The 7,361-nt window shown below is 34.2% G+C and overlaps 1 long non-coding RNA gene across 1 annotated transcript in view; it reads right to left on the reverse strand.

The window, feature by feature from the left end:
• Positions 1-283: 283 nt before the first annotated feature.
• The window catches only part of LOC143622141 (uncharacterized), a 13,754-nt gene continuing 6,676 nt past the window's right edge, over positions 284-7,361 (reverse strand). Inside the window, exon 2 of the long non-coding RNA XR_013151640.1 lies at positions 284-569. This is a non-coding gene — a long non-coding RNA (uncharacterized LOC143622141). The remainder of the gene's footprint in view (positions 570-7,361) is intronic.

Raw genomic sequence — 7,361 nt, forward strand, 5'->3', positions numbered from 1 at the left:
TCCATTTGTAGATGGAGCTTCTATAGTAGCTAAGTCTAGAGGGAAATTATGAGCATTACGTTCATGCATAACTTCCATACCAAGGTTAGCACGGTTAATGATATCAGCCCAAGTGTTAATTACACGGCCTTGACTATCAACTACCGATTGGTTAAAATTGAAACCATTTAGGTTGAAAGCCATAGTACTGATACCTAAAGCAGTGAACCAGATACCTACTACAGGCCAAGCAGCTAGGAAGAAATGTAAAGAACGAGAGTTGTTGAAACTAACATATTGGAAGATCAATCGGCCAAAATAACCATGAGCGGCTACGATATTATAAGTTTCTTCTTATTGACCGAATCTGTAACCTTCATTAGCAGATTCATTTTCTGTGGTTTCCCTGATCAAACTAGAGGTTACCAAAGAACCATGCATAGCACTAAATAGGGAGTTGCCGAATACACCAGCTACGCCTAGCATGTGAAATGGGTGCATAAGGATATTGTGCTCAGCCTGGAATACAATCATGAAGTTGAAAGTACCAGAAATTCCTAGAGGCATACCAGTAGAAGATTAGGCGGCTACTGCGGCCCCTGCTTCTTCAGGCGGAACTCCAAGTTGAGGAGTTACTCGAAATTCTGCCAAGATATCAGTATCCTTGGTTTCATATTCAGGAGTATAATAAGTCAATTTATAATCTTTAACACCGGATTTGAATCTAACACTTGCTTTAGTCTCTGTTTGTGGTGACATAAATCCCTCCCTACAACTCATTAATTAATAATTCTCACAACAATAAGGTCTACTCGACATGAATTAGGCGTTAATGAAACCTTTTACAGGAACCTTTAACAAAATTCCCAACTAATAGTAAAATTATCAACTAGTCAGAATGTTTAACAAAGCCTTTCTTTTTCTTTATAATATTGTACTTTATCCTAATCAAATTTTATTCAATTCATAAGATTTTATTCATAATTGATGAAAATTTTATAAAGAAAGCAAGAAAAAAGGGGAAAATTATTACGAATAGTATCCTCTAATGATGAACAAGTATGGGCACATTCGCTCATATAAAATGGCATTCACTTCCCCATTGCGTATTGGTACTTTTCAAGTATAGAATAAATCTGCTTCTCTTTTTTCCTACGAACAAAATTGTTCCATTATTACCAACAGAATAGAACAAATATGAACCCTTGCGTTGAAATAATTTACTAAAACTAAATAGGGGGGGGGGGGGGGGTCCTACTGCTTTTCTACTTATAATTTACGTAAAAACAACCAGTCAAAATGATTAATTACTTTAAATGAAACTTGACTTCTGAATTCTTACCAATAGTTGAAGAAATCAAATGAAAAGTATTCTATTTTTGTTTTGCGCCTTAAATGAAATCAACGGGCTATAATCGGCGGTATTCTATGAGATCCGAGAGTATGGTAAGTAAGAAATTGATTTCTTACTTATCATACTCTCTATTAGTGTTATAGTAGTGTATAAAATTGTTTCTAATAAAGTTGGTATACTATATTAGCTTCTATCTTCAATATATGTAGTTCTTAATCCATATATGGAATTTACATAGGACCTAATTCTATTTCAATTCTATTTCTTTGATACATCTATTTATTCATTTATTCTGATGAATCTGAAATAATTATTTTGTTTTACTGTTATAGAATACGTTTATCCACTATAATCCAATGGAATTTGGAAACAAAGATATTTTTATTTGAAAATGATTTCAATTCAAATAAAAAATGCGTTGCAGATTCCAGAATTGAATAGGTCGGCAGATAAGAATATTTTTCCATCAGTAATTGAAATGACATTAGTAGGAATATAAGCCGAAACGTCTCCCGATTGGGTTTCAACTATTGGTAAAGCGGTCATACTTCCTTCACCTAAAAGAGAACTTAATTTAGCATCTCTTTCCAAAAGGCGTGAATGTAAATAAAAAACATCTCCTGGATAAGCCTCGCGCCCAGGCGGTCTTTGTAATAGAGGAGACATTTGATGATAAGCTTGCGCTTGTTTAGAGTGATCATCATAAATGATTAAAGTGTGTCGTTCACGGTACATAAAATATCAGCCAGAGCTGCTCCTGTATAAGGAGCGAGGTATTGTAATGTCGCAGGGGAATCCGCCGTTTCGGCTACCACAATAGTATATTCCATTGCGCCCCTTTCCTGGAAAGTAGTAACTACCTGAGCCACAGAACATGCTTTTTAACCAATAGCTACATAAAAGCATATTACATTTTGGCCTTGTTGATTTAGAATTGTATCTGTTGCTACTGTTGTTTTACCGGTCTGTATATCCCCAATAATTAATTCTCGCTGACCACGTCCTATGGGAAACATTGAATCAATAGCAATAAGCCCTGTTTGAAGAGGCTCATACACAGAACATCGAGAAATAATCCCCGGATCGGGTGATTCAATTAACCTATATTCAGAAGATGAAATTTCACCTCTACCATCAATAGGTTTAGACAGGGCGTTGATAACACGACCCAAATAGGACTCACTCACTGGTATCTGAGCAATTCTTCCTGTTACTTTTACAGAACTCCCCTCTTGTATCAGCAAACCATCACCCATTAAAACAACACCAACATTAGTTGATTCCAAATTAAGAGCAATACCTATTGTACCTTCTTGAAATTCTACTAATTCACCCGCCATTACTTCATCAAGACCATGAACAAGTAAAAGTTCTGTCTTGGTCCGAGTGGGGATACCATTTCTCTCATGCATGTCCATGGAGTTTTGAAAAATCCAAACATCTCAGAGATAGAGAGGTAGGAATTTATCGAACGAACCGCACTCCATCGTATACGTTAGGAGTCCATAGATGAGAAGGGGCCCATTTTATTTTAGTAATCTTTTTTTTGTATCTTTTTTATTTATTTTTCGTTACATAAAAATGTGATCATAAAAATATGATCCTGCTTGATTGTATTTAATCGACATAATCAAGTTAAACAAAACAACCAAATATAGGGTGTATAAATTGATGATTATTCGGACTCACCGACTAGTTATGAAATGGCGTTGATAGCCTCTACTCGTGTCCTAGCCCGTCGTAGAGCTAGATTTGTCTCAATTGTTTGTCTCTCTTTGTTAAATGATCACTATGAGTCATACTCAATAAAATTTGATCAATCATTTTTTTTGTCGTTAAGGAGGAGAACTGAACAAAGAATTCTCTTTTTTCATCATCAATCGAATCACTGTTTGCAACCCAGGATTCTATTTTATTATCAATCCAGTCCCCATTCACGTTTTTTTCTTTTTCTTATCAATTTTGCTTATTGATTACTTTTCTTTATTAGAAAGAATCTATTTTTTTATGTTAATTTAAAAATATAGTAATACTAGATACTAGATAATAGTAGAGGGGCGGATGTAGCCAAGTGGATCAAGGAAGTGGATTGTGAATCCACCATGCGTGGGTTCAACTCCCGTTGTTCGCCCAGGTTATTGTTATTTCTTTTTCTTCTTTTGTGTTAAGCTTATTTATTTTTTTTAATAAATTATTCGCTACAAAAGGATTTTTTTTAGTGAACGTGTCACAGCTTCCTCCTATTTTTTTTTGTAAAGACAAAGAAAGAAATTCTATTTTCTCTCCTATTTACTACGGCGACGAAGAATCAAATTATCACTATATTTATACCTTTTTCGACTTCTTTTTCCAAGTGCAGGATAACCCCAAGGGGTTGTGGGTTTTTTCTACGGTTCATAACTACTCCTCTTACTACAGGGCGCTTACCTAGCCAACGCTTAGATCCGGCTCTACCCAAACTTTTCTGGTTCACCCCAACATTCCCCACTTGTCCGACTATTGCTGAGCAGTTTTTGGATATCAAACGGACCTCCCCAGAAGGTAATTTTAATGTGGACGATTTCCCTTCTTTTGCAATCAGTTTAATGCACAAAAAATACATGTTGGGTCTTTGAAACAGCTCATATCATTTTGATAATAATCAGTTTGATCTGTTTTACCGAGAAGGTCTACGGTTCGAATCCGTATAGCCCTAGAGCCCTATACATACAATTCAAACAATTCCCGAATAAATATTCGAATACAAAAAATTGTATCTTTTTTTATTTGATTTTCCTCGTTATTGTTTTAACTGACTGATTGCTTCATCAAAAGACAATTCATTCCTATAAGCCCATTCATTGGGAAAGCAAAAACATATTTCATTTCAATGGACCCAATTGATCTTTTTCTAGTTGTGGATAAACACACCAACTTTTCCTCATTACTCTTCGTAGGAAAATTCATATGGAATTTTCCTCTTTTCCTGTCCGAAATCAATGAGTTAATTATACTATTTGGCAGATTTTGATTCCTATATATCTGCCCATGTGGTACTTCATTATACCATATATATAAGATCCATCTGTATAGATATCATCATCTACATCCAGAATGCCGTATGCTTTGGAAGAAGCTTGTATAGTTTGGGAAGGGGTTTTGATTGATAAAAAAGAAGAATCTACTTCAACCGATATGCCCTTAGGCACGGCCATACATAACATAGATTCACACTTGGAAAGGGTGGACAATTAGCTAGAGCAACGGGTGCTGTAGCGAAACTGATTGCAAAAGTGATTTTGGGGACTTATATTGGGGACTTCTATTGAATGTGAATGTGTCTCACAACCAAGAATAAATAATTCAGAGGGTCATTTCGTCTAGGACAATAGGTTCAAGAGAAGAGAGAATTAAGGATACCCACCAAAAAGACTAATCCAATCCATAATGACATACCTGAAAATACAACATTTTTGTTACTTGACCAACCATTAGGAGAAGCAAATACAACGGGTACACTAATCAATAAGATTAATGAAGTAGCAATTAATGCAAAAACAACCAATTGGAAAGCAAGAGTCATGCTTTTAATCCTCCAAGCTACCAACAAACGAACTATACCATCTGATCCCTATATCAGCCAAAAATTGTACTAAAATACATCATAAAGGAACTTTGTATTGTAAAAAACAGATAAAGAAAATAAATAAAATAAAGTGATATGATTCAACCTCATACCCATTTGAATGTAGCAGATAACAGCAGGGCTCGAGAATTGATGTGTATTCGAATCATAGGAGCTAGCAATCGTCGATATGCTCATATTGGTGACGTTATTGTTGCTGTGATCAAAGACGCAGTTCCAAACATGCCTCTAAAAAGATCAGAAGTGGTCAGAGCTGTAATTGTACGTACTTCTAAAGAACTTAAACGTGACAACGGTATGATAATACGATATGATAACAATGCTGCAGTTGTGATTGATCAAGAAGGAAATACAAAAGGAACTCGAGTTTTTGGTGCGATTGCCCAAGAATTGAGACTGTTCAATTTTACTAGAATAGTTTCATTAGCTCCCGAGGTATTATAAAACGAGACCACGATATGGTTATAGGTTATAGTAGGGTATTTAAAATAAATAGATTAAGATTCATTTAGTAGATTTTTTCTCACGTATATACCTTTCAAAATGAATATTCATAATTACTAAAAAAATACGTAAAAAAGCATGTTGATTATATATAACGCGCTCTATTTTGTTTTGATAAATAAGCCAGCAACCGTTGACGTTTTCCCAAAATTTTCTGCAGGCCTCTCTGAGATAAATAGTCTTTTTTGTGCAATTCCAAATGTGAAGTAAGTCTCCTTATCTTATTGGTAAAACTTACTACTTGAAATTCAACAGATCCTCTGTTTTCTTTGTTTTCTTCTTGTTCTTTAAAAAGAATTGAAATAAATGAATTTTTTACCATAAAATAATATGATACTCCCCTACATATATTTATTTTATTGATCAGTAATAATAATGTCATAAATTTTAATGTAGTATACACAACAATCATAATTTCTTTATATTCAGTTTATCAATTAACATTAACCTATTTTTGAGTTCATTTGCCTAGTGATACAAAAATATGATACCAAAGAGTTTATCTTTTTATTTATTTATAGCTTTAATTGATACGCCATTTACTTATTATTTATCCTAAACTGGGATGTAGGACAGTACATGTGTGCATCGGGTTACTTGCATATAACATGGATATTTACAAATCAGAAAGCATAGCATTGGAACTGCTATGTAGGCTTTTGCTTATCGAGGGTTCGAATCCCTCTCTTTCCATACCTTCACCTAATTTACAGATCTTACTAACCACAATAGATCAAATATCAATGGATACAACTATTCCAACAGTTAGACCTTTCTTTGATATGGATTCTCTAATAGATTCTCTATTCCTAATGGCTGTGGTACGAAAAATACTGTTAAAGAAAAGAAGTTTTTTTCAAAATATTGTTTCTTTCATTCTTGTATTGGATTTCACCAAATGAAAATGATGCATTTAATTTTAATAAATTATTACTTTTAGAACTATAAAAAGATTTCTAAATTTAATGACTAGAAGTGATACTGATAATAATGATCCACAAAGAAGAGCCGCATAGCTTAATTCTCAGCCACGGTAGAGTCCATCTTGTTACGATAGGAATGAACAAGAACATATAAGTTTTAGCTAATGTAATAAAGATACCAATTATTTTTCCAAAAACTCTACCCCTTTTAGTAATATCAAAAAGATCAGGAACATATATGTACGGAATAGAAAGATTCCAACCCCCCAAGTAAAGAACTATTACAAATAATGAAGAAACTAGTAAATTTAAATATGAAGCAACATAAAATAAACCAAATTTGATACCGGAATATTCGGTTTGATAACCTGCTACTAACTCTTCTTCTGCTTTTGGTAAATCAAAAGGTAATCGTTAGAGATTTCTTGTAAAAACACTAGCCCTACTCAGTTTATAATGAGAAGTTTTTCATCTTCGTTATTTTATCATTATGCACATAAGGGAGGATCCATATGAGATGAAAATCTCATGTACGGTTCTGTAACGGAGATTCTTTAAATTGAATGATGACCGTAACGGACGTCAGCCCAATCCGAGGGAAATTATGCTGAAGCTTTACAGAATTATTATGAAGCTATGTGACTAGAAATTGATCCCTATGTCCGAAGTTATATATTCTATAACATAGGACTTATCCACACAAGTAACGGAGAACACACAAAAGCTTTGGAATATTATTTTCGGTCAAGAAGAAGAAACTTATAATATCGTAGCCGCTCATGGTTATTTTGGCCGATTGATCTTCCAATATGCTAGTTTCAACAACTCTCGATCTTTACATTTCTTCCTAGCTGCTTGGCCTGTAGTATGTATCTGGTTCACTGCTTTAGGTATCTATACTATGGCTTTCAACCTAAATGGTTTCAATTTCAACCAAGTGGTAGTTGATAGTCAAGGCCGTTTAATTAACACTTGG

Source organism: Bidens hawaiensis, unplaced genomic scaffold (genome assembly GCF_021521415.1).
Source record: "Bidens hawaiensis isolate Kalapana, Puna unplaced genomic scaffold, B.hawaiensis_p1.1 tig00000326_1, whole genome shotgun sequence".
NCBI lineage: Eukaryota > Viridiplantae > Streptophyta > Magnoliopsida > Asterales > Asteraceae > Bidens > Bidens hawaiensis.